Source organism: Palaemon carinicauda, chromosome 25 (genome assembly GCF_036898095.1).
Source record: "Palaemon carinicauda isolate YSFRI2023 chromosome 25, ASM3689809v2, whole genome shotgun sequence".
In the NCBI taxonomy this organism is placed as follows: Eukaryota; Metazoa; Arthropoda; class Malacostraca; order Decapoda; family Palaemonidae; genus Palaemon; species Palaemon carinicauda.
The window spans coordinates 102215662-102233676 of record NC_090749.1 but is presented as its reverse complement, the minus strand read 5'-3'; positions in this window follow the sequence as shown (position 1 = coordinate 102233676).

Sequence of the window (18015 nt, the reverse complement as noted above, 5' to 3'; positions counted from 1 at the left end):
ATTTATATTTGAATTTAGTGGTAAATAAATATTTGAATTTACAATTTATAAGAAATTAATAAATATTTAAATTTACAATTCAGTAAATATTTAAATTCAAAATTTTAAATAAATATTTATATTTGAATTTGGTGATAAATAAATATTTGAATTTACAATTTATAAGAAATTAATAAATATTTAAATTTACAATTCAGTAAATATTTAAATTCAAAATTTTAAATAAATATTTATATTTGAATTTGGTGATAAATAAATATTTGAATTTACAATTTACTAGTAAATATTTATATTTGAATTTACAATTTACTAATAAATAAATATCTATATTTTGAATTTAATGATAAATAAATATTTGAATTTAAAATATATATTTTTAAAACATTAATTTAACCAAGACAAGTAAAAAACAACTGTTGTCAGGAAAATAATTGTATATTGAAATTTTAATTAATGTTTTTTCCATTGAAAATTTAAAATCAAAACAAAATTTAAATTTAATCAACCAGAAAGTGCCAATTATTTTCCCCCCAATAACCCTCACTGTTGCGAATGGCCTCCCCGGTCCATGCGCCGGGTCGTAGGACCCAGATTCCAAAATCCTTCAATACACCATAAGCTTTCTCTTTTTATATATTTTATCATATAAGGCGTTTCGGTGGTGATGAAGTCATTCTTGGAATATGGTTGGACAATCGAGTGGTTTAAATACTTGGGTTATGTTCAAAAAGTGTTCAAAAAAGTTTTCAAATACTATGTTCAAAAGTGTCTGGGTGTTCAGAAGTGGTAGAATGCTTCGTTCAAAAATTTTTGAACACCTATATGTTCAGAGGTGGTCAAATGCTTTTCAAGAAGTTTTTGAACACTGGGTTATGTTCAGAAAGGGTTCAAATACTATGTTCAAAAGTGTCTGGATGTTCAGAAGTGGCCAAATGCTTCGTTCAAAAACGTTTGAACACCTATATGTTCAGAAAGTGTTAAAAGTCTTTTCAAGAAGTATTTGAACACTTGGGTATGTTCAGAAGTGGTTGAACAACACTTGTGTATGTTCAGAAGTGTCTAAGCCCCTTTTCAGAAGTGGTTGAACACTTGGGTATGTTCAGAAGTGTTTAAACTCAATTGTATGTTCAGAAGTGTCCAAAACCTTTTTCAAAAGTCTTTGAACACTTGGGTTTGTTCAGAAGTGTTTGAACAATTGAATATGTTCAGAAGTGTTTGAACCCCTTTTCAGAAGTGGTTGAACAATTGAATATGTTCAGAAGTGTCCAAAACCTTTTTCAAAAGTCTTTGAACAATTGAATATGTTCAGAAGTGTTTGAACAACACTTGTGTATGTTCAGAAGTGTTTGAACAATTGAATATGTTCAGAAGTGTTTGAACCCCTTTTCAGAAGTGGTTGAACAATTGAATATGTTCAGAAGTGTCCAAAACCTTTTTCAAAAGTCTTTGAACAATTGAATATGTTCAGAAGTGTTTGAACAACACTTGTGTATGTTCAGAAGTGTCCAAACTCTTTTTAAAAGTGTTTGAACAACACTTGTGTATGTTCAGAAGTGTCCAAACCCTCTTCAAAATGAGCACTTGGATATTTCCAGAAGTGTATGAACAGAAAGTACATTCAAAAGTATTACACTAAATTGTTTAATGTATTAAAACTCAAAGAAATTCAATTTTCAATTCATTATCAAAATAGAACACCAACCACTCAAGAATGACTTTTTGACCAATGAGAATAGAGCCTTCTAGAATGTGTGTGCGTATGTCAAGGGCATTTTCATAACCTTGCCAATGGAAACCCCATCTACTCAATACGAAAAGCATTAATAGTTATGTACTATGAAAATACAATGTATTTTATTTTGCCATAATTAAGAAAAACACAATGGTTATGTTTTTAACTGACTAGTCTAACTTTTGAATAAAGAGAGAGAGAGAGAGTGTAAAAGAAATCAGATTATTTATACAGGATTATCTAGTTCTATAAGTTTTTTCAAAATAAATGGATTTTTTTAAATATGAACTTTTTTTGTTTCTTTTACCCGGATTTTTAATATGCTGAACCTTTACCTTTGGTAAAATGCCACCATCTCTAAAAAAAAAAAAAAAAAAAAAATGAAATGGACTGAAATTGAATATGAGTAAAACTAAGATAATGTTTAAATGAATATGCAAAGACAAGATTTACGAATGAATCACTATAGATTGTTAATGAATATATGTAATTAGGACAGACAGTAAGTGCTTCCCCAGGACACAAGACCAAAATTAAAATATTAATAAGCATGAGATCAAGAGCATTTGGTAAACAAAGCGAGATTATGAAAAGTCAAATGCCACTATCTCTAAAAAGAAAAGTATTAAATGAAATGGTCCTACCAGTATTAACTTATGCATCACAAACTTTGAACCTTACTAAAGCCTTAGAACATAAGCTAGTTACAACTCAAAGAGCTATGGAAAGAATAATGATGGGAATAACATTAAAGAGACAGAAAAAGAGCAACATGGATACGAGAGCAAACTAAACTAGAGGATAATCTAACAACATGTAAGGGAAAGAACTGGACATGGGCAGGACATATAAAGAGAATGACAGATAATAGATGCACATTAAGAATAACAGAATGTGTCCCTAGAGATTGTAAGAGCAGCGGGGAAGGAAGAGAAGACGATGGACTGACGAACGAAAAGTTTGCGGCGATGGGCTGGCACAGAAGGACCATAAACAGACGTAATTTAAGGTTTAAAGACCGCTTATGAATGGCAGGGGCAAGGGACAGTGATATTACCCTATCAAGCAGGACAATGCCCTAGAGACTGACCATATACACACATGATTAGCAGCCAAGCCGCCTCTCCGCCCAAGCTAGGACCAAGGAAGGCCAGACAATGGCTGCTGATGACTCAGGAGATAGACTTATGGGCTGCCCCAAATCCACTATCCTTAGCTCACAAGGATGGTGAGGTTGCAGCAACCAAAGGAACTAACGAGTTTGAGCGGGACTCTTAACCCCAGTCTGGCGTTCAGCAGTCAGGGACGTTACCACATTGGCCACTGGAAGGACATGTCTGAGGACTTTGTTCTACAGTGGACTAGAAATGGCTAACTGTAGTCACTATCCCACATATATAGCTTCAGAAAAATTAATTTTTCCAGACCTATACTGATCCGAAAATAGTCGCTCTTTGACGTATAGACCTTAACAAAAAGCTAGTTTTTCCTGATATTAAGAGTATAAGAAACAAAATTCATGAATATGTAATTGCCACTTGGCGATGTCTGACATGCTATAAATTTTTTTTTTCATATTTTTGATATTTTGAGAAAATTCAGGCATTTTCCAGGAGAATGAGACCAACCTGACCTCTCTATGACAAAAATTAAGGCTGTTAGAGCAATTTTAAAAAATATATATACTGCAAAATGTGCTGGGGAAAAAATAACCCCTGAGGGTTAAGGGTTGGAAATTTCCAAAGAGCCTGGGGGTAAAAGGGTTAATGAAAAAACAGCATTATACTATACAATACTATACCAAACTAGAGAGGCACTAAGCAGAGCGCAGACCTCCGCCCCGGCAACTTATTTATCGACCTTTTGCTTGACCTTGACCTTTGATCTAAATATGGACTAATTGGCGTGGATTTCCATACACTCAAATATGAACCAAGTTTGAAGTCTCTGTGACAAAGATGTCCAAACTTATGGCTGATTACGTGAATTGGACATTTTGCTTGACCCTGACCTTGACCTTTGACATTGACCTTTCAAAATTTAATAATTTTCAGCTCTTTACATAACAGTTAATCCCTGCAAGTTTCATTACTCTACGATGAAAATTGTGGCTAGGTAGCTGTTCAGAAACACACACACACACAAACGGTGGTGGGGGGGGTAAAACATAACCTCCTTCCAACTTCGTTGACAGAGGAAATAAAGCCTATAATCTCATATACACCAGAATATAAACATATCTAACCGCAAATAGTTGCCAGACACCACCAATATAAACATTTAATCATAAATAATTGCCAGACACCACCAATATAAACATTCAATCACAAATAGTTGCCAGATACCACCAATAAAAGCATTTAATCACAAATAGTTGCCAGACACCACCAATATAAACATTCAATCACAAATAGTTGCCAGACACCACCAATATAAACATTCAATCACAAATAGTTGCCAGACACCACCAATATAAACATTGAATAAAAAATAGTTGCCAGACACCACCAATATAAACATTCAATCACAAATAGTTGCCAGACACCACCAATATAAACATTCAAACATAAATAGTTGCCAGACACCACCAATATAAACATTGAATAAAAAATAGTTGCCAGACACCACCAATATAAACATTCAATCATAAATAGTTGCCAGATACCACCAGTAAAAGCATTGAATCACAAATAATTGCCAGATACCACCAATATAAACATTCAATCACTAATAGTTGCCAGACACCTCCAATATAAACATTCAATCATTAATAGTTGCCAGACACCACCAATATAAGCATTGAATCACAAATAATTGCCAGACACCACCAATATAAACATTCAATCACTAATAGTTGCCAGACACCTCCAATATAAACATTCAATCATTAATAGTTGCCAGACACCACCAATATAAGCATTGAATCACAAATAATTGCCAGACACCACCAATATAAACATTCAATCATTAATAGTTGCCACACACCACCAATATAAACATTCAATCATTAATAGTTGCCAGACACCACAAATAAAAGCATTGAATCACAAATAATTGCCAGACACCACCAATATAAACATTCAAACATAAATAGTTGCCAGACACCACCAATATAAACATTCAATCATTAATAGTTGCCAGACACCACCAATACAAACATTCAAACATAAATAGTTAACAGACACCACCAATATAAACATTCAATCATTAATAGTTGCCAGACACCACCAATATAAACATTCAATCATTAATAGTTGCCAGACACCACCAATAAAAGCATTGAATCACAAATAATGGCCAGACACCAACAATATAAACATTCAATCACAAATAGTTGCCAGACACCACCAATATAAACATTGAATCAAAAATAGTTGCCAGACACCACCAATATAAACATTGAATCACAAATAGTTGCCAGACACCACCAATATAAACGTTGAATCACAAATAGTTGCCAGACACCACCAATATAAACATTTAATCACAAATAGTTGCCAGACACCACCAATATAAACATTTAATCACAAATAATTGCCAGACACCACCACCACAGGAAAGCGACGCGAAGCGCACTCGACTTGCAAAGCCAGCTGTACATCCCCTTTGCGAGCGACCTTTCCCGTCGAAGTGAAAATAAAAAATCCTCCTGAGTTCTAAGAGTTCAAAGGGCAGCAGCAGTTGTGCTTTGCAAACTGGACAGAAGAGACGCTTGGAAATCAATATCGCAACGTTGTTATTAAAGATATGAGATCAACACTGATGAATTCGTGGAATCTGCTTCGTTTATTATGACTAACTGACAACCTTTCACATTATCCTCAACATGATGCAACCTTAATGTTGGTGGAAAAGGATGTGTCGCTCACCGGAAGCTTTGGAAAAAAAGGTTTTGTATAGAACAGATTATATACGTGTCTGAGGTTAGGTTATAACAGTATAGATATTTTTTTTTCAATTTTATCAATTGTTTGTTTACTGTCTATTTAAGATTAACAGATAGCCACCTCAAAGGTGTCACAATTCTCAGGGTCACTACTCTAAGCTGTCTAATAGTAAAAAAGTTATATATATATGTATGTATATAAATATACATATAAATATATATATATAATATATATAAATATATATATATATATATAAATATATATATAATGATATATATATTTATATATATGTATATATATACATACACACACACAAACACACACATATATATATATATATATATATATACATATATATACATACATACATATATATACTGTATATATATGTATGTATATATACATATAAATACACACATATATATATATGCATATATATATTGTACATTAATATTAACAGAATGGATCCCGAGAGAGATTGCAAAAGAAGCAGGTAAAGTCAGAGAAGCCGATGAATTGACGAACTAAGAAAATTTCCTGGCATATACAGACATTGAAAGACCATAAACATACGGGAGTGGCAGGACGTGTCTGAGGCCTTTGTCCTGCAGAGAGAGAGAGAGAGAGAGAGAGAGAGAGAGAGAGAGAGAGAGAGAGAGGACGGAAACGCAGGATAGATAAGATAACAGAGAAAGCGTAGTTTTAAGACCAACAGTCGGTACGCTGATAAGTCTAATCCTGTTTTCGAAGCGTAGTAGATCTAGAGACAGAAATCGTGTGATCTTCTAGTATAGTAAGGGTTAGAAGGATATACTAGATGATAATCTCTCTCCCCCCCTCTCTCTCTCTCTCTCTCTCTCTCTCTCTCTCTCTCATACACACACCATTATCATTAACATGTTGGTATTTTTTTTATGTACAAGACTGTAAATTGAGTAAAACCTCGGGTTACCCAATTACTAAATAATAATAATAATAATAATAATAATAATAATAATAATAATAATATATCATGCTATATATCATAAGATAACCAATTGAATTACGCTCTTTTTGGCATTAGTTTCATGGAAATCGGATAAAAATTGACCACGATATGGCAAAAAGAAATTATTTTACCTTTTCGTGACCTCGGCCTTGACCTTTGACCCAATCACTGCAGAAATCTAATCCAACTGTCCTAGGATCATGGCCAATCATCCCACCAAATTTGGTAAGATTCTGTCAAATAGTTTTTGAGTTATGCGAATCACAAACACACGGGCAGACATACAAATACACTCCAAAAAAATTAGTCTTCTCCCCAAATGTTACATTCCTGTCTCTCCCAAATTTCAATATCTTAACCGTTTCAGTCCCCCGAACCCCGCACACGAATTCGTCACTCTAAGTTACCCCCAAATCTTATTTGGGGGACATCTTATTTAATTAACCTTAGAACAAAATCTAATAGAGATAATAATTTCCAACTTTTACATTATATCGTTATTAAATTTACTTTCCACTGATGTATAATTTTCGCATTATATAAAATTTAATAAAAATGAATAAAAAATTATTAAAAATTCTAATTTAGTAGGTGTGAAATACACCCAATGGCTGTCAAAGAGTTGATATTTTGGGAATACTGTCACCTTTACGGCTACAGTGGATTTGGATTAATGAATTTGGTCCATATGACCAACCATTGGGCCCTAGGAGGCCATTCAGTAACAATGGGGAAACCCACATAGTCTCACTACTTCGAAGAAGTTAGAAAAGGTTGGACGTAATGATGGAAGAAAGAAAACGGTAATAGACGCGGAGTAGAAGATTGAGAGTCGAGTACAGCTACCTGTCAATTTCCAGAGAAAATTTCCTGAAGGTCTAGAAACTCATGAGCCCCTCTCCACCCTAGATAAAACCTAGAATTGTCAAGCAATGGCTTCTGCGCTGATGTCTAAACTGGAAGACCTGTACGTAACTTAATTTCCAACCTTCTTCCCACGCGCTATTGCCAATACTTCTGAAAGTTATTGGGCTTGAAAGTGGCTTGAATTCTCAACCCTTGTACCAAGTCAGAAAAGTTTCCAATGGGCTACGCATGTGGTACTCTGTCGTAGCTTGATATATTCGTTTCTTTTCCTTTCCTCATTACTGCTTCCCTTTTCCTTATATCATGTTCTATGCAGGATTATCAAGTGACCAAACGTATACACAAGTGTGATCAGACATTACACTCCGTCTAAGATATCAGCCCTGCCAGTAGAGCTCTCTCTGCATCAAACTCCCTAGCTTGTCAATTACTGCAAGGACAGAGTAGTGTCAGTACCTTGTCTTGGGATTATTATGGTCCTTCTAATGGCTGACCACCCTCAAGATTAAAGCTAAACACTGCATCAAGATTTCCTACAGCCACTTTATCCTCTAGGCCTGTCCCTAAAAGCTGTTTGGCGGGAGAGTTTAACTTAAGCTGGCACGGGTGATTTCATGATCTGAGCCACAGTATATTCTGAGACTGCCCTTATAGGTATTTGTTATTCATGCTAAACCTTCGATAAACTTCTTCATCCGTATTGGACAGATGCAACAAAATAGATGACATTGTTGGAAAACCCTGTGGTTGAAAACCTTCAAAAGAGCCTCTGAAAGACAATTAAAACAGTTGCAACTGTCAGTCCGTTATCCGAGCAAAATTCTTGTGTATGAACTTTGAATATTTATGATTTCTTTGCAAACTCTGCTGTACTTATCCTCACGATCACTTATATTTCTTGTTCTATGTTAAAAGGCCACACAACTTAGAGGATTATTCTATGACTGGAGTTTCCACTTTATCTCAATTATTTTCAGGCGAGAGTAGTGTAATGAGCATTTTGGTCAGCTCTATCAATGCTGTGAAAACTTTAGTCTGTTGGTCCTATTATTCTTGGTAAAAAAGGAAAGGCTGCTTTACCCCTGAACTGGATTCCATGGGACCTTCTGTCCGATTCCACATCAGCAGAATTTCCGTCGCCATGCAAGACCAATGCCTGTATGTGGCAGATATCCTAAGGCCAAATGCACAGTGCAGCCATCCAATCATCCGTAAACAACACCAAGTCTCGGTTACAATTGGCCAGCTAGATTTCAAGTAACACCAAATGTAATTGACGGATAAGTTTGCTTAAAGCAAATGGATGTTACAGACTAATACATACATAAACAAAGCAACTCCAACACCTAAAAACATAAAAGACACTTCACACGTCTAGAACTGTCGACCTAAGCATGCCAGGACTCCTCGCTGCTCTGAGGAAGGACACTCGTGACTGCTACAACACATGAACATACCGGGGTCTAAGCGATGTCAGGCAGGGCAGCCGATTGGGACTACGGTCTACACCAAAGCCAAAGCAAAGTCCTTCATAAAGAAGGCAACTGTGCTTATTCCATACACGTGGGGAAAAGCACATTAGAAGAAGAATTTCATGTAACGCCAAGTCTTGTTCAGTGTTCAATATAAAGTGCTTTTCAAGATGTACACATACATGCTACAACTCCATTTTGCATTGACGATAGAGAATAATTGCTACTAGAGATGTCTTGAATGCCGTCTTATTCCATAGCCAATGAATGTAATGATAGAACAGACTTGAATAAAACAGGATTTAAAACATCACCCTTTGGATCACCAATAGAGAACAGGCTAGCACCAGTAATAGTCCTGTCTACAGTAATTTCCTTTTATAATTCACCAGACAAACTGCTAAGGAGACCAAGTACACATACAACAATACATTGTTGTTAATATTTAACCAGGTTAAATTCTCCCCTAAAATCTATTTGAACAGTCCTGGAATCACATCTACGGCTAAGATTGCCGGATCAAACTTGAAACATCCAAACACCGGCTAAGTGTAGTTCCAGGATTATTCTAAACAGGATCTTTCACAAGGATAATTCCTATGCCATCTAAACCTTCTTATATCAGATCTAAACTTAACCTATCTCCGAGCCTCATTATATCTAAACTTCCTACGCTCTGCAAACCTCATGTCTTTCTCCCTAATATATCTGTCTCCAACACAGATAGATCTTTTGCAAATACCACCCTGAGTATGTTACCCTCATTATTATTATTATTATTACTTGCTGAGCTACAGCCCAAGCTGAAAAAGCAGGATGCTATAAGCCCAGGGGCTCCAACAGGGAAAATAGCTCAGTGAGGAAAGGAAACAAGGAAAAATAAAATATTTTAAGAAGAGCAACAATACTAAAAATATCACTTTATCTATAAAAAAAAACTTTAACAAAACAAGTGGAAGAGAAATAAGATATGAGATAGAACAGTGTGCCCGAGTGTACCCTCAAGCAAGAGAAATCTAACCCAAGACAGTGAAAGACCATGGTACAGAGGCTACGGCACTACCCAAGATTTGAGAACAATGGTTTGATTTCGGAGTGTCCTTCTCCTAGAAGAGCTGCTTACCACAGCTAAAGAAGTGACCACTGAACAATTACAGTGCAGTAAGAAGAATTGTTTGGTAATCTCAGTGTTGTCAGGTGTAAGTGGACAGAGGAGAATATGTAACGAATAGGCCAGACTATTCGGTGTGTGAATATGTAGGCAAAGGGAAAATGAACCGTAACCAGAGAGAAGGATCCAATGTAGTACTGTCTGGCCAGTCAAAAGACCCCATAACTCTCTAGTGGTAGTATCTCAGCGGGTGACTGATGCCCCGGCCAGCCTACTACCTATTGGCTTCCCTCCGCATATCCACGTGCACTAGGGATGGATACATGGGTATCACTGAGTGACAAATATGTTAGCCCTACATAACGGATTTTGAGCGAAGCGAAAAATCTATTTTTGGGTGAGATAGCCATGACGTCCTGATGGAAGGTTCCTTCAGTAGCTCCCTGAGGGTATATATGACTGTCATATATACCCTCGGGAAGCTACTGAAGGAACCTTCCATCAGGACGTCATGGCTTGAGCCCAAAAAAAGAAATGGTACTCTGTACACATATGCATAGGGAAAGACTCTAGATGGATGGAAGCCATATTCCAAAACAAAATACTGAATGATATACAGAGATCCATATTTTTTTGTATATATTCTGTAAATGACAGAGAAGAAAGTGCCCAAGACAGAATTATTGAGACAGAGTTGTCTGTGAAAGGAGACAGAGGAGTTGCCACCACAAGGAGACTAGTTAGCACGATTAGTTTGTGTACAGCGGCAGTGTTGCTCAAGGATAGTAGTAGTACTATACAGCTTAATAGTACAAATAGTGGATCGCAAACTCCTCTTCCTCTCAACCACCCTTTCAGACTAGGTACCTTAAATAGGCAATTAGGGCTCGGTCAGACCAAGCACGGCTAGCGACGAGGTTAGTGGCAAGAGGTTCCCGCGGCAAATTGAAACCTTAGGTATCTTATGTAGGTGGCCAGATAGGAGGCGCGGGAAGCCTCGTGCCTCCTATCTGGCCACCTGCATAAGATACCTAAGGTTTCAATTTGCCGCCATAACCTCTTGCCGCTAACTGGTTTCAATTTGCCGCGGGAACCTCTTGCCGCTAACCTCGCCGCTAGCCGCGCTTGGTCTGGCCGGGCCTCTGAGTTTGTTATAACGATTTCAAGTATAGCTTGGTCTACAATTGAGACTCCTACCTGGCCACTTTCCTCGATATAGGCTCAAAGAGGCGATATCCACTGTCTCCTTGATTACAAGCTGTTGCGAAAACTTGAGCATATTTTCTCTACTGGACCATACCATGTTATTATGAACTAGTGTACCCAAACCGTCAAAAATTAGGTCTAAATATTTTAGAAAGATATGCACACATATGAATGAACACATTATTATTATTATTATTATTATTATTATTATTATTACCAGCCAAGCTACAACCCTAGCTGGAAAAGCGAGATGCTATAAGGCCAAGAGCTCCAACTAGGAAAAATAGCCCAGCGAGGAAAGGAAATAAGGAAATGAATAAAATATATAAGTAATGAAATATCAAAATAAAATATTGAAAAAAAATAACATAAAAACAGATAATTCATATATAGACTATAAAAAGGCTTAAGTCAGCCTGTTCAACATAAAAACATTTGTTCCAACTTTGAACTTTAGAAGTTCTACTGATTCAACTACCCGGTTAGGAAGATCATTCCACAACTTGGTCGCAGCTGGAATAAAACTTCTAGAATGCTGTGAAGTATTGAGCCTCATGATGGAGAAGGCCTGACTATTAGAATTAACTGCCTGCCTAGTATTACGAACAGGAGAGAATTGTTCAGTGAGATCTGAATGTAAAGGATATATATATATATATATATATATATATATACTTGAATGGCAAAGACAAGGGTAAGTGACAATGCCTTGGAGACTGACCTTATATAAATATTATCAATACCCAAGCTAGGGCCAGGGAGGGCCAGACAATGGCTGCTGATGAATCACCAGGTAGATCTATAGGCTCCCCAAACACCCAAATCTTTAGTTCACAAGGATAAGTTGCAGACACAAGAGAGAGAGAGAGAGAGAGATAGAGAGATAGAGAGAGATAGAGAGAGAGAGAGAGAGAGAGAGAGTGTGTGTGTGACTCACACACTCACTCTGACGTTAAAAGGTTTCTTAACATCTCAGCATGACAAGATAGTTTATACATTTCTCTACGAAGAACATCTATACACACATGCATGGCGAGAATGTGTGTTAATGTGTGCGTATGTGTGTTAAAATGCAGGCAGACAACAGCTGTTAAATATGACTCAACTCAAAATCAGACGAAAACGGATTACGGGAATGATACTCTCTCTCTCTCTCTCTCTCTCTCTCTCTCTCTCTCTCTCTCTCTCTCATAAGCCTTCCATAAAGTCTTAGATCAGAGACATCAATCATAGTATTGAGACTTAAGTCTTGTACTAAGTCTAAGTCTCGGATTCAAGTCTGGTCTCACAGAGGTAAATCTAAGACTTTTACTAGAGCAATAAGTCTAATTCTTGGACTAAATATTTTAATCACATTAGCAAGTCAAAGTCTTGCATTAAGTCTTGAATCACACCAGTAAATTAAAGTCTTTCACTACAGCCTTAGATAACATAAGTCTAAGTCTAGAACTAAAGCCTTAGATAACATAAGTCTAAGTCTAGAACTAAAGCCTTAGATAACATAAGTCTAAGTCTAGAACTAAAGCCTTAGATAACATAAGTCTAAGTCTTGGGTCACATAAATAAGCATAGAGGTATCTTATAACATTGTCCAAGTCTTGGATCACATAAATAAGCCTAGAAGTCTATTATCAAATTAGTAAGTCTAAGTCTTGGATCACATAAATAAGCCTAGAAGTCTATTATCAAATTAGTAAGTCTAAGTCTTGGATCACATAAATAAGCCTAGAAGTCTACTATCAAATTAGTGAGTCTTGGATCACATAAATAAGCCTAGAAGTCTATTGTCACATTAGTGAGTCTGAGTCTCGGATCACATAGCTAAGCCTTGAAGTCTACTGTCACAGATCACATAGCTAAGCCTTGAAGTCTACTGTCACATTAGTGAGTCTGAGTCTCGGATCACGTAAGTAAGCCTAGAAGTCTACTGTCACATTAGTGAGTCTGAGTCTCGGATCACGTAAGTAAGCCTAGAAGTCTACTGTCACATTAGTGAGTCTGAGTCTCGGATCACGTAAGTAAGCCTAGAAGTCTACTGTCACATTAGTGAGTCTGAGTCTCGGATCACGTAAGTAAGCCTTGAAGTCTACTGTCACATTAGTGAGTCTGAGTCTCGGATCACGTAAATAAGCCTTGAAGTCTACTATCACATTAGTAAGTCTAAGTCTCGGATCACATAACTAAGCCTTGAAGTCTACTATCACATTAGTGAGTCTAAGTCTCGGATCACATAACTAAGCCTTGAAGTCTACTATCACATTAGTGAGTCTGAGTCTCGTATCACATAACTAAGTCTTGAAGTCTATTATAACATTAGTGAGTCTGAGTCTCGGATCACATAAGTAAGCCTAGAAGTCTACTGTCACATTAGTGAGTCTGAGTCTCGGATCACATAACTAAGCCTTGAAGTCTACTATCACATTAGTGAGTCTGAGTCTCGTATCACATAACTAAGTCTTGAAGTCTATTATAACATTAGTGAGTCTGAGTCTCGGATCACATAAGTAAGCCTAGAAGTCTACTGTCACATTAGTGAGTCTGAGTCTCGGATCACATAACTAAGCCTTGAAGTCTACTATCACATTAGTGAGTCTGAGTCTCGTACCACATAACTAAGTCTTGAAGTCTATTATAACATTAGTGAGTCTGAGTCTCGGATCACATAAGTAAGCCTAGAAGTCTACTGTCACATTAGTGAGTCTGAGTCTCGGATCATGTAAATAAGCCTTGAAGTCTACTATCACATTAGTGAGTCTAAGTCTCGGATCACGTAAATAAGCCTTGAAGTCTACTATCACATTAGTGAGTCTAAGTCTCGGATCACGTAAATAAGCCTTAAAGTCTTTATAACATTAGTAAGTCTAAGTCTCGGATCACATAACTAAGCCTAGATAACTAAGCCTTGAAGTCTATTATAACATTAGTAAGTCTAAGTCTCGGATCACATAACTGAGCCTTGAAGTCTATTATAACATTAGTAAGTCTAAGTCTCGGATCACATAACTAAGCCTAGATAACTAAGCCTTGAAGTCTATTATAACATTAGTAAGTCTAAGTCTCGGATCACATAACTGAGCCTTGAAGTCTATTATAACATTAGTAAGTCTAAGTCTCGGATCACATAACTAAGCCTAGATAACTAAGCCTTGAAGTCTATTATAACAGTAGTAAGTCTAAGTCTCGGATCACATAACCAAGCCTAGAAGTCTATTATAACATTAGTAAGTCTAAGTCTCGGATCACATAACCAAGCCTTGAAGTCTACTATCAAATTAGTAAGTCTAAGTCTTGAGTCAACATTGATAAGTTTAAGTCTTGATCTACAGCCTTAAATCACTCAAATAAGTCTATCTCTTAAATTAATTCTAACTACAATACATCAATACAATATCTGTATTACATATAACTGTATTCACGAAATACAATACAATAAAAAAAACAATTTTATAATAGATTTAATACATCATCTAAATGACTCAAGGTAGAACTTCGCTCTTCCTGGAAAGGCGTTGAAGTTAAGGAGTAAAATGATGACAAACTTCGGAAGTTCTCGTGTTGATAAAATGACTTCAAAAGGGAAGTTAAGGAAATGATTACGCATAGAAGAAGATGCATTTGCTCTGACGCATATATGAGGAGGAGAGAGAGAGAGAGAGAGAGAGAGAGAGAGATGGGAAGATGAGGATAAATAGGAGATGATATATGGGAAGATATAGGGAGATGATACGTGGTTTTTTAGCGCGAAAATAAAACTATCTTGGGAGAGAGAGAGAGGGAGAGAGAGAGGGAGAGAGAGAGAGAGAGAGAGAGATGATTCAGTTCTTTCTTAGTAGACAAATGAGTTATAATTAACGATATAAATTACTGTTTAAAAAAAAGAAAAACATTAATATTTCCATCCGGGAAAGTTAGTCACGTATATATATATATATATATATATATATATATATATATATATATATAGTCCTATACTTTAGACCCACATTTGCAAACCAAACAATAGACCCATCATTGACTATTCACAGTAGCCTGAAGATGTATCAGACCTGTATCGAACCACGGTCCTTGCAAATGAGACCCTAATTTAAAGTTAGAAGTAACAGGTAAATTAATATCTTAAATATATCCATTAATAATAAGGAAGTTATTTTAATAAATTTGAGTAATCAATGCGTGTAAGATTCTAAAAGAAGAATTGAACATCTTTTTCAATTTTCATTGCAATATTTTGATATATTTTGACCTTTTTCGGTTTACAGGGACCAAGGATCACCTGTCTATCTATTTATCAATCTCCTTATACATATTTGGTAATGGAGGAAGTGAAGTTAATAATAATAAAAGCCAAAATCAAATTTTTTTTTTAAAGATTAGGAGCGAGAATCATCGTACATCTGGCGCACCTCCCATCTTACAACTCAAGGTCGCTTTTACCGAAAGATGAGTCATTCAGAAAAGAAGCATTTGGTCTTTATTTTGGTAATAAGATTGCATGAATGACTCAAGAAAGAGAAGAAGACCTTTTGAGAGAGAGAGAGAGAGAGAGAGAGAGAGAGAGAGAGAGAGTTATGGTAGGGTTTAAGTGCCCAACAGGAGATAGGGACTAAATCAGACTACTTTTATAGACCAATGATTTTGAATAGTGTCTACTGTAGATCCTTATAAGTTCTCTCTCTCTCTCTCTCTCTCTCTCTCTCTCTCTCTCTCTCTCTCAGATAGATTTAAATATCACCTGTATTAATTCATTAACTAAAAAACAATTTCATAGACTTTCCCTACAAAATCCTTTACATAAATTCCATTAGAACCTTTCCTTCACCCAGATATACCTTACACAGCCCGGTCAGCTAATTTTTCCACAAGATTTACCCTTAAAAAATGGTTTATCTCACTCTAATTTCATAACCTTCCTTTTTCCATGAAGCCAGAAGTCTTAAAATGGATAGCCATCAATTTAAGACAGAAAAAGCAGGACTAAAGACTACAATTTCTGATAAAACCTTTCCTTCACCCAGATATACCTTACACAACCCGGTCAGCTAATTTTTAACAAGATTTTCCCTTAAAAAATGCTTTATCTTACTCTAATTTCATAACCTTTCTTCTTATAATGGACAGAAAAGGCAAGACTAAAGACTATTATTTCTAATTTCCTGTTCCAAAGTAAGGCACTGAGTCCAAAACTGCCAGTCTTTGCAAGCTCAACCAAAAATTTGGTCCTGAGAGATTTGGATGACGGAAGCTGACCCGACCATATGGCCAGGCGCTGGGGCCGAAGAGGCCCTGCGGCTCATATAGGGTAAGGGTGGAAATTATCACAAATACGGTTAAGACGACTCGTTCATATCCATCGTTATGGTCAATGCACCGAAGATATCTTACAGTAATACCACTAAAATAGCGGAAACTAGAGGGGCACTCAGTAGAGCACAGACCTCCGCCGCGACACCTTATTTCTCGACCTTTTGCTTGACCTTGACCTTTGACCTCAACATGTATTAATTGGCGTGGATTTCCATACACTCAAATATGAACCATGTTTAAAGTCTCTGTGATAACGATGTCCAAACTTATGGCTGATTACGTGAATTGGACATTTTGCTTGACCTTTGACCTTTTGCTTGACCTTGAACTTTGACCTTAACATGTATTAATTGACGTGGATTTCCATACACTCAAATATGAACCAAGTTTGAAGTCTCTATGACAACGATGTCCAAACCTATGGCTGATTACGTGAATTGGACATTTTGATCGTCCGTGAGCTTGACCTTTGACCTTGCCCTTCCAAAATTTAATAATTTCCAGCTATTTACATAACAGTTAATCCCTGCAAGTTTCATTACTCTGCAATTAAAATTGTGGCCAGGAAGCTGTTCACAAACAAACACACACAAACAGGGGGTAAAACATAACTCTCTCTCTCTCTCTCTCTCTCTCTCTCTCTCTCTCTCTCATGCAAAAAAATAATGACTACATTATGTCCTTGCGGTCAAGATATTAATACAAGTATATATAAAACCTTAAAAAATACATTAGAATCTCAAGGTAATTTCTTTCAAGACAAATTATCTCTTTCTATTGCTAGCGGTTGTTCTTACTAGCAGGTACTAGCAGCTATGTGTTAAGAGCTAGTACTAGCAGGAATTTAGAATAGCTAAATAGATGGTTGCCTACGAAAGCTAGTTCTAGCAACAGTCTATTGACGCTGGTCCTACTAGCCAACTATATAAAGCTAGTAGCTAGCACTACCAGGTGTCTACATACTAGTAGCTAGCACTATCATTCATAGCAGCTATTAAAGCCAGTATTATCGGTAGTCTACTAAACCAGTACTAGCCAGCAGCCTTGGTTGTCTACGAAAGCTAGTTCTAGCAACAGTATATTGACGCTGGTCCTACTAGCCAACTATATTAGCTAGTAGCTAGCACTACCAGGTGTCTACATACTAGTAGCTAGCACTATCATTCATAGCAGCTATAAAAGCTAGTAATATCGGTAGTCTACTAAACCAGTACTAGCCAGCAGCCTTGGTTGTCTACGAAAGCTAGTTCTAGCAACCGTCTACTGACGCTGGTCCTACTAGCCAACTATATTAGCTAGTAGCTAGCACTACCCGGCGTCTATATACTAGTAGCTAGCAGTATAATTCATAGCAGCTATAAAAGCCAGTAATATCGGTAGTCTACTAAACCAGTACTAGCCAGCAGAGGTCCATACTAGCAAATTACTATCAGCCCTCCATACTAGCA